Source organism: Ovis canadensis, chromosome 18 (genome assembly GCF_042477335.2).
Source record: "Ovis canadensis isolate MfBH-ARS-UI-01 breed Bighorn chromosome 18, ARS-UI_OviCan_v2, whole genome shotgun sequence".
Classification (NCBI taxonomy): Eukaryota; Metazoa; Chordata; class Mammalia; order Artiodactyla; family Bovidae; genus Ovis; species Ovis canadensis.
The window spans coordinates 47479746-47494578 of NC_091262.1; the positions used below are offsets into that span (position 1 = coordinate 47479746).

General features: G+C 41.2%; 1 protein-coding gene and 1 non-coding gene across 4 annotated transcripts in view; both read left to right on the forward strand.

Moving 5' to 3' along the window:
• The first annotated feature begins 269 nt into the window (after window positions 1-269).
• On the forward strand, window positions 270-342 carry TRNAS-GGA (transfer RNA serine (anticodon GGA)). Its single transcript has one exon. It is a non-coding gene; the product is annotated as a tRNA-Ser (tRNA).
• Window positions 343-5468: 5126 nt separating this feature from the next.
• The window catches only part of EDC3 (enhancer of mRNA decapping 3), a 54962-nt gene continuing 45597 nt past the window's right edge, over window positions 5469-14833 (forward strand). The window contains exons 1-2 of one of the 3 annotated variants that reach the window (XM_069560172.1): window positions 5469-5625; window positions 13963-14013. The gene's annotated coding sequence lies outside the window, so the exon portion shown is untranslated. Of the gene's footprint in view, window positions 5626-11845; window positions 11937-13962; window positions 14014-14833 lie in introns of those variants that run through there. The other 2 variants (XM_069560175.1, XM_069560174.1) reach the window with 2 other exon arrangements.

Consider the following 14833-nt stretch of genomic DNA (forward strand, 5'->3'; position numbering starts at 1 on the left):
GATTGTTTTAGGCAGACTGGGGCATGTTCCGCCTACATATAAGTCATGGAGACCCGAGTCCCAATGTTGAATCCACCATTAATTTGCTAAGCCCTTACCCATACAATGGGGGATGAAGTAGATAATTTCAAAGGTTTCCTTTCATCTCTACCATTCTAGAACTCCATGACAGGTACTGTTAAGTCAAGAACTATAGATGAGTATTGTGCTGTTACTGATATAAGACTTTGTTTAATTCTTTGATGGTTGATATCCTTGATAGAGGGGCTTCCCTGGTGGCTCAGAGGTTAAAGCGTCTGCCTGGAATGCAGGAGACCCGGGTTCGATCCCTGAGTCGGGAAGATCCCCTGGAGAAGGAAATGGCAACCCACTCCTATACTCCTGCTTGATAGAGACTGTTAGGGTGGCCAAAAGCACATTAAGGCAGAAGCAAGTCTTGTTAAAACAATTGCTCCTTCCTATAGTCAAGAACGCAGAAGGCAATGGCACCCCACTCCAGTACTCTTGCCTGGAAAATCCCATGGACAGAGGAGCCTGGTGGGCTACAGTCCATGGGGGTGGCTAGGAGTCAGACACGACTGAGCAACTTCACTTTCACTTTTCACTTGCATGCATTGGAGAAGTAAATAGCAGCCCACTCCAGTGTTCTTGCCTGGAGAATCCCAGGGACGAGGGAGCCTGGTGAGCTGCTATCTATGGGGTTGCACAGAGTCGGACACGGCTGAAGTGACTTAGCAGCATAGGTCAGGAAAGGCAAGTGGGTGCTGTTCACTGGTTTTACCTACAAAACATTATCCCCAAAACACTTACTTCCTGTGTGTATCCTGTAAATGTTGGTGTCGTTCGAAGTTCTTTCTTTGGCCTTTGACCCTTCTTATACTATGTGTTACCCTTGGATACTCCATTATTGGAAATTCAATTACTGCCTGATTATTGATGAATTCTAAACCTCATATCTCTCTCCTGAGCTCCAGATCTATATATCCAGTTTCCCACGAGATGGCCACACGTTCCAGACTATTAAATGACCTACTCCTGGCATGTGCATGGCCAGAGCCAGAGGATACATGGAGGTCCCTATTCCTTCCTCCTTTCTTCCCGCTCCCTTCTGTGGTGAGGGGTTTCTCATGTTCACACATGTGTTCATCTCAGCCTGAATTTCCACTCTTCAGCCTCACTCCTCCCAAGTAGTCCCATTTCTGGCTACTCCTTGGGCTTGGGGGCGTTGTATGATGGTGAGGTTCACCATCAGGAAGACAGGCTTAGGGAAGAGGCTTGTCTACAGGCTGAAAGTGGGCTTGGAACCATTTGGGAGACAGTTAGGGAATCCTAGGAAGGCAAAATGGAGCAGGTCTGGAAGGAGGGGTGTGAGCTCTGAGCAGGCTGTCACTTGAACACCACAGGAAAGGAAAATCAGAGCAGAAAGTACCTATAGAGTGGGTCAAGGGCAAGGCTGCCAGGGTCCCAAATCTAAGGATTTTAACTGCTCCCACAGTACCTTAAATGCAACATTAGCAGACCAGAATTTATCATCTTACTGTTTATCTATAAGATCTTCATCCTCTTCTATTCAGTATCTGAGCAAACAGCACCATCAAACAATCTTCAGTCTTAGCCATAAACCTAGGCATTGATTCTACTTCTCCCAAACATTGTTATAAACTGTCTTCTCCTTATCAGCCTGACTTACTAATGCCTTAGTGTGAATTATTGCCATTTCTCATCTGATCTCACTCCCACCAGTTTTGTTTCTCTTAAGTCCATTCTCCATAACATAAGTCTGACCAGGACATTTCTTTGCTTAAAATTCTGCATTTGTTTCCCATTGCCCTTGGCATAAATCCAAGCTCTTGATGGCATGGAAGGCTCTCTTGGATCTGGCTCCTGCCTAACTTTCTGGATCTATCTATCATCACCTCCTCTCTTTATATTTATGCTCCTTCCAAGCTGAACTCCCTGTGTTTCCCTGGGTGGGCTGTGCTAATGCACATTTCCTTGGCCTTCTATGTAACTCTCCCTTCACTGAAATGATCTTTCTCCAAGTTTCACCTAATTAATCCCTGTTCATCCTTTGTACATCAGCTCAGATGTCATATCTAGGAAACCCCGTGCTCCCCTGTCGGTATCTGCTTCTCCCAATTCCTTGTTTTATGTGCTTTCCTGGTGCTCTGTGCTTTTGTATCATGCTCATCTGTGGTTCTTTGTTTTTCCTTCTAGAATGTAAGCACCTTGAAAGCAGTGCTTTATTCCTATCCCAGTACCTAGCACAGTGCGGGACACTTAGTAGGCAGCTCCTCTACAAATGTTTCCTGAACCAATCAAAGAACTATGGAATGAGAATTTTCTTTATATTTTAAAATTTATTTTAATTTTCTTTTTGGTTGTGCTGGGTCCTCACGGCTGTGAGAGGGCTTTCTCTGGTAGTGGCAAGTGGGGGCTGCTCTCTAGTGGCAGTGCCTGGGCCTCTCATTGAGGGGGCTTCTCTTGTTGTGGAGCATGAAGCTCTATAGTGTGGGCTCAGTAGTTGCGGTGCATGGGCTTAGTTGTCCCACAGCATGTGGAATCTTCCCAGACCTGGAATCGTTCGAGCCCTTATCTCCTGAATTGGCAGGCTGATTCTTAACCACTGGACCACGAGGGAAGTCTCTGTACTTAAAAAAAAAAAAACAACCTGTTTCTCTATGCTATTAGTAAGCAATTTTATATACTATCAATTGCTATAAGGTAGAGGAGTTCTGAAATCAATTTCTAGTATGGTTTTTGCCGATGACAATCCTCAAATGGGTATAACCATAAAAAGTGCCTCTGTTATAATCAGCCTGGATTCCTCCTCTTCCAAACTCTATGTAACTTTTTCTGGATGCCAAAATGTTGTCCTGGGATGGTAATGCCTACTGCCAGTCTCAGGCTGCCAAGCACATTCGTGTACTGTTGGGTTTTTTTAATATAGATTTTTCATTTCTCTTGAATAGGAGTGAGAGCACCAGGTGTACAGTTAAATATGTTTCCAATTAAGTTTTCAAAAATTATCATTAGTGACACATGGATCTTAATATATTTGATGAATTTCTATTGTTATTATTGATGCCCATACTGTCCTACTTTTGACCAATGGGAGCCTCTTCAAGTTGGCATCTGAGTTATTTTGACAAAAATGTAGTAGTTTTTGATAGCTTCTTTGCTATCTTGTACAACAGTATGTTTCAGGCACATAGTGTGTATTTCTTGTCCCAATCAGTGTTCAGTTTTAACACACTGAGTCAGTCTGTATATATGGTGGTTGTAGCAAGGACAAGGAGTTTGGAAGGACTTTATAGCATGACTTCCTGGTTTCCCTAACTCTATAAGATGCTGATCTTTAATCTGAATTTTTTGTGTAATTAGTAAACATCCCCGATTCTGCTGAGAAAACATACCATTTGTTTAAAACTGTGTGAAACAACGATTCTCCATTCTAATTCTGAATGTATTTGCCATTCTCTGTAGATCAAAGGAGAAACTCAATAATTCTTAAGAGCTTTAAGAAACTTAAAAGTCTGGGTGATTGATCTTTCCATGAGGTCAAAGTTCCAAAACAATGCAGCAGAATTCTCTAAGCAGAGCAATTCATTTAGTAGAATTAAGGCAGTTGTTGATCTTTTCCAAAGTTTAGTGACTGATCAGCTCAGACTTCAGATCTGACTAGAGACTCCCAGTTTGAGTTCCAGGGAAAGTCTATATAGAGGATCTTTGGACAATCCTTTCATTCATTCAATACACATTTATTTTAGAACCTACTATTTGGCAGGCACTGTGAGATCAACCCTGGGATTTCTTTGGAAGGAATGATGCTAAAGCTGAAACTCCAGTACTTTGGTCACCTCATGCGAAGAGTTGACTCATTGGAAAAGACTCTGATGCTGGGAGGGATTGGGGGCAGGAGAAGAAGGGGACAACAGAGGATGAGATGGCTGGATGGCATCACGGACTCGATGGACTCGAGTCTGAGTGAACTCCAGCATTTGGTGATGACAGGGAGGCCTGGCGTGCTGCGATTCATGGGGTCGCAAAGAGTCGGACACGACTGAGCGACTGAACTGAACTGAACTGTGCAAGGTGATTGGAGAAGGCAATGGCACCCTATTCCAGTACTCTTGCCTGGAAAATCCCATGGACGGAGGAGCCTGGTAGACTGCAGTCAATGGGGTAAGGCAGAGTCGGACACAACTGAAGCGACTTAGCAGCAGCAGTGCAAGGTGATGGGGATGCAAGAGTAGGCATAATATCCAACTGACCTCTGGGGTTACAGCAGTGTTTGCTACAGAGAACAAGATGAAAGGTTGATTCTCCTGTGCGTTTAAAAAATAACTTGGAGTGGATTATACTGAAGAGACGTAGCACATATGCATACCACCATAACCAAAGGGAGGCACAAGAGAATTAACAACCTTTTGTGTGTGTGTGTGGAATAGCAATCATGGTCAGCAAATCTCATTAATTTCACAGTAACTGTTAGCTATTATTTCCAGAGAGGCACAGCTCCTTTGTAAAATGATAATAATAATTAAAAAGAAAAGGTAGAGCAAAGATTCAACTCTGAGTCTGATACACCAGGGGCTTCCAAACCATGGTCTGCTAAGAATTGACTGGAAGAAACCTTTAAAATAACAGATGCCATGGACTCTCCAGACCTACTAAAACAGAATTTTTAGTGTCGGAGGAAGGAAAGGGACAGTTCTTGAAAACAGAAAAAAATTTAAAGTTCTTCGACTTATTTTGCATGAGCCAGATTTGGAACCCCTGCCCTCCTCTACGCTGCCTGCTCAAGCAGTGGTTCCTAAACCAGATGTCAGGCTTCAAGATGACCTTGGCAACTATAAACTTACTCATTACATTCAGTCTTGATCCTAAACGGCTGCTTTTTTCAAAATCAAGGCGACCGAGATTCTAAAATGCCACAGGAAGGAGAGTGGCACTTTCCCATGTACTGAGTACTAGGGGTGGCAGTGGGGAAAGGTATTCAAGCACAGTTTGGCTGACACTAAGCCCCGAACGAGCTGAAGCTGATAAACTTTGAAGATCAACCACGAAGGAAATTTTTTTCCTTTAATCCATCACGGGGATCTATTAATTGCATCCCACAGCTGCAACTGATCGAGGATAGGGGCCATGAGAACAGAGGCAGCCTCCTAGCCAAAGTCTTCCGCTCTGGTTCGGTGATTAGCATAAGAGGAACTGGAAGGAAAGTCGGAGCTTTCCATCAATGCTACGAGAGGGAAGACAGCTCCCCAGCAACCGAGCCTGGGACGCAGGCAGGACTCCAACTCGAACCCAGACTCCACCCGGTATAGGTAGCCGGGGCACAGGGAACTAGGCCTAGCAGGCGCGGTTCTGGAAGGCCACACAGCTGGTCCTAGTAGTTACTGTTTACAAATTCTCAAATTTCCCGGGCGCCCCTCCACCGGGTTCCGAAGCGTCGCGCCGGAAGTGACCTCAAGACGGTGGCGTGGAGACGCAGGGCGCTTCCGGCGGCGGCCGTGGCTGTGGGGGTGGGTGTGAAGAAGACCCTTAGTTTCAGGGTCTTGGGGTGCTTCGAGGCAGGCTTGGTGTGGTGAACCGAGGAGGCGTAGGCTTGGAGGCGTAGAGGTAGGCGCGACGGGGGGGCGGGTGGCTGGTGGGCGCTCGTGGGAGGGGTCTTCCAGGGTTGCCAGGGAGTTTGGTTTTAGGCTTCGTGGTTCCAGGCCTTGCAGACTTCTAGAGCGGAGGGTTCGAGATAGGGGCCGCTTCGGGTGCGCTGGGGCCCATTACTAGGACTTGCCTCCGGGGCATGGTTTGAGGTGGAGGTCGAGGGAACGGGACTCTCAGCAGTCGAGGAATTGTGGGAGGTGGGAGGCGTTAGCGGCCTAGGCTCTTAGTTTAGCTTTGTTAATGGCTCCTGCAGCCCACCCCCACATTGCTCCCTGCCCCAGTTTCCTTTTGCACAGTGGAGAACGGTGGCAGGGAAGAACGCGAGTACCACATCCGTGACAGATATCTGGGGGACGGAGATGAACTGGAGTCTGAGAGGAGAGGGTGGCTGAGAAATTAGTGATACCTGGCAGGGGGCAGCTTCTGCTATTCCTGGAGACTTACTTCCCCTTGATTCTTTACTGTTGTTAGTGAAAGTCTTAGTTTCTTATTATCGGTACTCTTTGTGTGATATTGGTTGAATTGATCAGTAATTGACTTGTTGAATGGTTCAAGTGTTTTGGTGTGGGGGAGGCATAGTCCTCACCTGCTTGGCCAGTTGGTTGTCAACAAACTTCCCAATTTCAGAGGTGGAAGGAGTCCAAACAGCCCTCTCCTGGCGTACCAGATGAGGATCTCGAGACCCAGATTGGTTTTGGTTCTCTTTCCTATGGGGTGGAGGAGCCTGGTGGGCTACAGTCCACCGGGTCGCAAAGAGTCGGACACGACTGAGCGACTTAACTTTCCTAGCCACAGACTAAACGGATTTCAGTTTGCGCTCTGTCAAATAAAGGTCTTAATCCCATCAAAACTTAAGTGATTGCCTCTGAGCAGGTCACTATTTCAGCTGGAAACCTGATGGAGTCTAGTCTTTTATTTATGAATGGAAGATTAAATGTACTGAGCACAGAATTCCTATTTTTTGGTTTCTCTGTACGAAATGGAAATGGTTACAAAAAACATAATTCTTTGAGTGCTAAGAATCTTGTTGAAGCCTTCTTGAGGACTGTGGGACTAATAGAGTGTCTCTAACTTTTTTGACCTGTGACCCACAGTTAATGTATTTTGCATTCTGACTCTTTGTGACCCCTGCATGCATAGAGTGTGTACACAGGAAACAAAAATTTGCCTTCTATGTGTGTGGTACCCTCTGACATTTTCTATTTCATTGAAAGAAAAAAAAAAAAGTTGATTGTAACTCACTAAACTGATTCTGACCTGTAATGGGTCTGACTGCTAAAGAACTGTAGTTTGAAAAACGCTGGACTAGAAAATGTTTAATTAAGATTCTTGAGAGTCCAGGATTCGTAAGTAATGCAAGGTGAAAATACAGCATTTTTTTGTTATCAACTACAGGAGCAGGGTTATTAGAATTCTTCAATCAGAACAACAGGACATGACATCCATATTAGTATCCCAAAGGAGTACAGTATCTGTAATGATAATGTGTCCGAATTTTGGCAAGGCATTTGAGTCTTTTCTGGTGACCTGGTGGGTGAGATGGGGTGGGAGATTTGCCCTATTGTGGTTAAATTAGGTGACGGCATGACTTTGGGCATCTGTGTCTGTAGTGATTTGTTTTATGGATACAATTACAGCTGAGAATTTGGTGATCAGTGTTGAGGATCTGTCACTTTTTTATATGCAGTGTGTATTTGAAGCCTTATCTGAAGAGTGTTCTTATCAAATTTGTTGCCTAATGAAGTGAAGAGAGAAAGTATCATCTGGTTAATCTCATTTGCCCAGTGTAGTTTAATGAAATGGAAGGGTCATCATAAATTTAAGTAATTTAAACATTTAATTGAAAATGGTTTAGTATGTAATTTCTGTTAGGTTGTAAATATTGACTTTTGAGAAATAAATACAAAGTTTTCTAAATCTAATAGTAATTTGATGCTTTAAAAGTATATAGATAATCTTTTTTAGATATAAAAGCCCTCGAAGATATGGCTGTGTATAAATGGTGTATTACATTACCTGATTTTCAGATGTTAAGCCAGTCTTGTGTTCCTAGAATGGATTCTGTTGAACCTTGGTGTATCCTACTTTCTATATATTGCTGAATTCAATTTGCTGATATTAAAAATTTTTATGAGGAATATTGGTCTGAGGTATCCTCTTCCTGTGATGTCTTTGGACTGGACTCAGTATCAAGAGTAAAATTACCCTCATAATGTGAGTTGGAAAACGTTATTCTGCTGTCTTCTGAAAGAATTTATGTAGAATTGGTAATTATTTCTTTCTTTACGTTTGATAGAGTTTACCAGCAAAGTCCTCTGCGCCTGGGCTTTTTCGTGTGGGAAGATTTTAAAATTACTCATTCAATTTCTTTCCTTGGTGTAAGTCTGTCTGGATTTTTTTTTTTTTTTAAACTTTTTGAGTCAGTTTTGGTAGTTTTATCTTTCTGGGAATTTCTTATTTTCTTTTTTCTTTTTGAACTTGTATGCACCCCACAGAACTGTATCCTGAAACAGGAGTCAGCAAAGTTTTTCTGTAAAGGGCTTGCTGGTAGGCTTTGTGGGCCATGTGGTCTCCGTTAGTACTACTCAGTTCTCTCATTGACGTGCAGAAACAGCCACAGACAGTAAGCAGAGAGCTGTACTAGGTTCTGTTCCAATTCTGCTTTGTTAGCAGTGGGCCAGATTTGGTACATGGGTGTAGTTTTCTGACTCCTGTTTTAAAGTAATAAACTTTATGGTTGAAAGTCTTTATTTGCTATCTAGGCAGATCAGCTTCATGATAGAGTAGGGTGGAAGTTGATTCCCTTGCTTCCATGTCTTTGTGTACTCCTAAGGATGTGTGTATTCCACTTTGAAGATTGAGTCTTCATTTCCAAGATGTTGTAGAGGTAATTTAGGCATTTTTGTAGTTTTTCAGGTGAGACGGAAGGTGACCCTCGTAGTATAATTTTCTAGGGCCATAACTTGAATCCCCTATTTGGCCAGTATTCCTTCTGTGAAAAGAAGGTGTTTGTAGGACTTCGCTGGTGGCCCAGTGGTTAAGACTCTGCTCTTCCACTGCAGGGGGAATGAGTTTGATCCCTGGTCAGGGAACAGAAATCCTGCAAGCTGCCCCCCCCCCCCCCGCCCAAAAAGGGAGACATTTGAAGTAAAATTTGGTATATGGTAAAAATTATATAGATTATCTCATTTAATCTTCACAGTGGTTCTATGAGATCGTTTAATTGGTATACAGTTGACTCTTGAACAGTTGGGGGCCAGGGCCTCCAACCGTCTGCAAAGTTGAAAATCTGAGACTAACCTATAGCTGGCCCTCCGTATACATGGTTCTTCTGTATCTGTGGTTCTGCATCTCACATTCAGGCAACTGCCCATCGTGTAGTACTGTTGTATTTGGTGAAGGAAATAGGTATTTTAAGTGGACCTGCACCATTCAAGCCCATGTTGTTCGAGGGTCAGCTCTACTTCCCATTTTATAATTGAGATAGTTGAGACTCAGATTAGGATAATTTGCTCATAATTCTGGCCTTTAATGTCTGACTTCAGAAGCCCGTGCCTTTTTCACTATGCTGCCTTTTGTGGAAGATAGGGACTTAGTACTAGGATTGTACTAGTAGATGTTTTCTTTCAAGATCTCTGTCATTTCCAAGCTTTTGATTCTATAGACACGTTTCTACATAGATACCTAGTTTTTCAGAAATCCATAACTAACCACTTATCCATAATTGTTGATTTAATTGTCCTTAGCCACTCCAATACTCTTGCCTGGAAAATCCCATGGACGGAGGAGCCTGGTGGGCTGCACTCCATGGGGTTGCTACTAATCGGACATGACTGAGCGACTTCACTTTCACTTTTCACTTTCATGCATTGGAAAAGGAAATGGCAACCCACTCCAGTGTTCTTGCCTGGAGAATCCCAGGGACGGCGGAACCTGGTGGGCTACCGTTTATGGGGTCGCACAGAGTCAGACACGACTGAAGTGACTTAGCAGCAGCAGCAGATCAAAGGATTGGATCTGAATGCTGAAGAGCTCTGTCAGATGTGGATGAGATGGAAGTTTGTAGCTCTGTAATCAGCGATTTGCTTTTGAATCATTTCTGACAGCTACTTTAATTGCATGATGAGTGGAAGACCATTTCGGTCTACCTGACTTTGTTATCTAAAGGCTTGTTACAAGAGAAATGATTTGGTAGCTTCTCATAGTGCGGCATTTGGTAGTCTGGAAATCCTAATAGCATTTGAGTAGAATCATCCTGTGTCTAGTGTGCTCAGTTGCTCAGTCGTGTCCAACTCATTGTGACCCATGGACTGTCGCCTGCCAGGCTCCTCTCTCCATGGAATTTTCCAGGTAAGAATACTGGACTGGGTTGCTGTTTCCTCCTCCAGGGGATCTTCCTAACCCAGGGATTGAACCTGTGTCTACTGCTTTGTAATATGTCCAGCATAAATGGGTACGTTTGTCCACTACAAAGGTATATACAAAACTGTTTAATTCTCTATTCATAATGGCCCCCAAACTGGAAATAGTCCATCTTATCAGGACTACGATGGATAAATACATTGAGGCATAGTTATGTAATGGAATACTATATAGCCACTGGAAAGAATGAACTGCTGCTACATGCAACAGGGGTGACTCTCCCAGGTGTAACGTTGAGCAAAAGAAGGCAACACTTTGAGAGAACTTTTATGATTCCATTTATATGAAGTTCAAAAACAGGTAAATGACTCTTTTGTGATAGATATCAGAATAATGGCTACCTTTGTGGGAACACAGTGGAACCTTCTGGGGTGTTCAAAATACTGTGTCTTGATTTGGGTGTGTTCTCCCTTAGTGTGTTCATCTGATTAGAAATCCCCATGTTGGCACTCCACTTGTTTTAGATTTACTGTTTCCAGTTAATAAAGAAATTTTCTTTAAAACTATTAAAAATCCTACTTATTAGTTATTATTGACAAAATATAAACTTGTATGTGTAGTATCAGTGTCTTAAAGATATATGTTGAATGGAGAAGTAGAAGTCTTTTCCCATCTAATTGATTTCTGGCATTTCTTACGGCCAGTTGCAGCTTTTCGTTTTGCATCAATCTAAAGTAAACATCAAAGTAGGATTATGATGAAGTATAAATGATAGGAAAGGAACTTCATATTTTGTGGCATTAAGTAGACACAGGTCAATCAGGAAAGGGAAAATAAGCATAAAATCATGGCTGTTTTGTGCCTTTTTCTGTCATCAGTGTCGTGGAAATTGTGTTGCACTGGAAATTCACTTGATTTCTTAAATTCCTTGAGATAAATTGATAATTGTTGCAACTCATTGATGAGTATGTGGGGTTCATTATGCTGTTCTGTCTATCTTTGTATATGTTTGGAATACTCTGTAGTAAAAAAAAAAAATTATGGATGAGCCTGCTAATGCATTGTGTCTTTTATTGTCTGTTCTGTCAGCACAGTTTTGTGATACTTGCTCAGTTAAGTAATAGAGAACTACTGGAGTTTGTCTTTAGGTTTTTGTGTTTCTAATGAGACACTCTTTTTTTTTTTTTTAACTGAAGGAGTGCTTTTTATGCTCCTTTAAATATATTTCTACTGTTTTTCTTTTTTTAGGCTTATGTTTCATGTAGATATATTTCTGAAATTAATATTTGAAAACTGTTTAAAATGTTATTCTATTTCTTTTCTATTTTTTTGTGGAACAGCTAAGCCAGTGTTTCATTTTATGCTTAATATTGTTTGTTATTGTTTAGTCGCTAAGTTGTGTCTGACTATTTGCAACTCCATGGACTGTATCCTCTCAGGCTCCTCTGTCCATGGGATTTCCCAGGCAAGAATACTCGAGTGAGTTGCCATTTCCTTCTCCAGGGGATCTTACTGACATAGGGGTCAACCTCGGGTCTGGTGCATTGGCAGGCAGGTTCTTTACCGCTAAGCACCGGGAAGCCCCTATGTCACCTGCTGTTTGCTGACTTCCCTTTGTGTGTAGAACAGTATTAGGTTTCATATCTTACATACAATTTCACATAGAATATGCTTAGGGATATTGTGTTTTTGGAACCATTTCTAAGGAGAGCTAAGGCATTTAGATAACTCTAGATTTTGAGTGATTAACTTCTGTTAGGTTCATTATGTCTCCTTTGATTGAATTACTATTTACTGAGTTCCTCTTCCATTCTAGAGGCAATCTTATTGTCTGAACAAAACAGACAAGGTCCCTTGCCCTCGTGGAGCTTACATTCTGTTGGGGTGACACAAAGATAATTCATGTGGTGAGTCATTTTGAAATTATAACAAAGTGTTGGAGAGTGATAGGGAGTTTAGCCACATTAAATTGGGTAGCCAGGGAAGGCCTCTTTAGTGTGGTGACATTTTCGAAGGTAACTGAAAGACAAGATAGAACTAGCCATTCGTATAACTGAGGAAAGAGTGTTCTGAAAATACCTGGTGCAGAATTTTGGAGAGAACAAGCTTGATGTATTTGAGGAACAGTGATAAGGTCAGTTTGTCTGGAGAACAGGGAAAAGGAGTGGTGAGAGATGAAGTTGTCTGTAGAGGTTAGTAGAAATGGGATTGTGTAGGGCTTGCAGTCTATGGAAAGGAGGTTAAGCAGAATCATGACAACTGATTTACATTTTAAAATTTACTCTGGCTGCAGTGTAGAGAAAGAATTAGAGGGGCAGAAGTCGAGGCAGAGATATAACGGGACTGCTGCAATTGTGAGATGATAGTGACTTAGAGTAGGTAAGTGGCAGTGGATGTGGAGAGAGATGGACTTATCTTTGAAGTAGTGACGATAGGGCTTATTGATGAATTGAATGTATGGGATGAAGGACAAGAAAGGAATCAAGAAGACTCCTGACTTTTTTCCCCTTTGTCTAAGCAGTATAGTGTATGTTGATGCCATTTATTGAGATGGGAAAAGCTTGAGGCTCAGTCGCTAAGTTGTGTCCAACTTTTGGTGACCCCCAAGGACTGTCAGCCGGCCAGGCTCCTCTGTCCAGGGGATTTTTCCAGGCAAGAATACTGGAGTGGGTAACCATTTCCTCCTCCAAGGGCTCTTCCCAACCCAGGGATCTAACCCACATGTTCTCCCTTGGCAGGTGGATTCTTTACTTCTGAGCCACCTGAAAAGCCGTGAGAAAAGCTTGGGAAGGAACAAATTGGGGGATGTTGAGTGTTAGGCTAAAGAAATTAAGAATTCTGTTTTGGACATTTATGAGATGCCTAATAGAAATCTTTGCAGGCATTGTCCAGTGTGTGAGTTTTCATCTTTATGTTTTATAGAAAACCTTTCTGGGAAATTAATCTCTTCTTATTGAAGGAATGACTAAATATTCTGTGTCATACTATACTGGTTATGTTGGCTGCATGTAGTTTTCCTCCTTTTTTAAAAAAATTAAGATACAGCTTGCATACAATAATAATGCACAGATGTTAAATGCCCAATTCAGTAAATTTTGCTAGATGTGTACATCCTTGTAACTACTGCATCAGTAAAAACAAAGAACATTTTCTTTACTCCATGAGTCCCTCTGCCTCTTTCTAGTCAATTTTCCGACCTATAGGTGGACGACTTCGGATTTTTCTCACTATAGTTACTCTTGTAGAAATTCTTATAAATAGGCTCATATAAATGTATCTTTGTGACTTTCAGTTTTTGAGTATCATCAACCTTGTATTAGTAGCATAAGTAGTTTGTTCTTTTTTATTGTTAAGTGGTGTTCTGTGGTATAATTAATACCATGATTTGTTTCCTCTCTCCTCGTTTCCAGTTTTTGACTGTTATAAAGGTACTTTGTACGCTTGTATACAAGTCTTTTTGTTAATATATGTTTTTATTTCTCCTGGGTAAATCCTAGACAGGAAATTTTGGGTCACAGATATATATTTAATATTATAAGAAACTGCTGACCTCTCTTCCAGAGTGCTTGTATCGTTTTACACTATCAGCAGTTAAGAGTTGTTCCAGTGCTTTGCATTATCACAGACATTTGGTGCTTTCATTTTTGATCTGTAGTAGTGGATATAATATCTATGGTGGTCTTTTCCCAATCTAATACTTTTTAAAATTGTGGTAAAGTATACGTTTTATCATTTGTATGATAAAGTATACATTTTATCATTTACATACAAATGATAAAATGTATCATTTTAACAGTTTTTAAGTGTACAGTTCAGTGGCATTGAGTGCACTCACATTGTCATGCAGTCATTACCATCATGAACTTTTTTGTCATATCAAACTGAAACTTTGTACCTTTGAAATAGTAACACTTCATTTCTGTGCTCTCCCAGGCCCTGGAAACCTTTCTGCCCCTGTGAGGTTGACTGTTCTAGAGACCTCATGTAAGTGGAATCATACAAGATATGTCCTTCTGTGTCTTACTTCATTTTCACTTAATGTCTTCAAGGTTCATTTATGTTGTAACATACATCAAAACCTTCCTTTTTAAAGACCGAATGATACTCCATTTTTATGGAGTGTTTATGCATTCATCCATCTTGGACATTTGGGTGTCTCATTATGTTTCAGTTCACATTTCCCTGATAATTAATGATGCTGAACAGCTTTTCATATGTTTATTGACTATTCACATAGCTTCTTTTGCCTGCTTTAAGAAACTGATGTTTTTTTTTCTATTTATTTGTAAATATTCCTTATATATTCTGGATCCTATCTATTGGGAATATTTTCTCCTTAACTGTGACTTTCCTTTTCTTTTTTTCTTTTCTTGTTTTGGTGTGGTTATAATAGAGGGCAGAAACATCTTTTTGCCATCATAAATCTGGGAGTTTTCTTGAAATTCTTGATCTTTGGAGGTAGCCTTCATTGGGATGATGTTGAAATGGGGCTAGATTATATGGAATACCTCCCTAAATTTTTTTTTTACAGTACCTTTGTTTTAAATGTATGATTATCTTAACCCATCCAGAGCATGATTCGGTTTGAAAAAAAATTGAAAATTATTTGTTTTGGAGAAAAGATAGTTTTCTACTATGGTGTATTGTAATCAAATCTAGGTGGTTTTACATTTTGACTGACTGAGGCTTTATCTTGAGAAAACTATTCAAGATAAGCACTGAATGAAATTGATCATTGCTGCATTAACTATAATTGTGAAAAATGGAATTATCTAAATTCCACTGAGGAAAAAACTGCTATGTG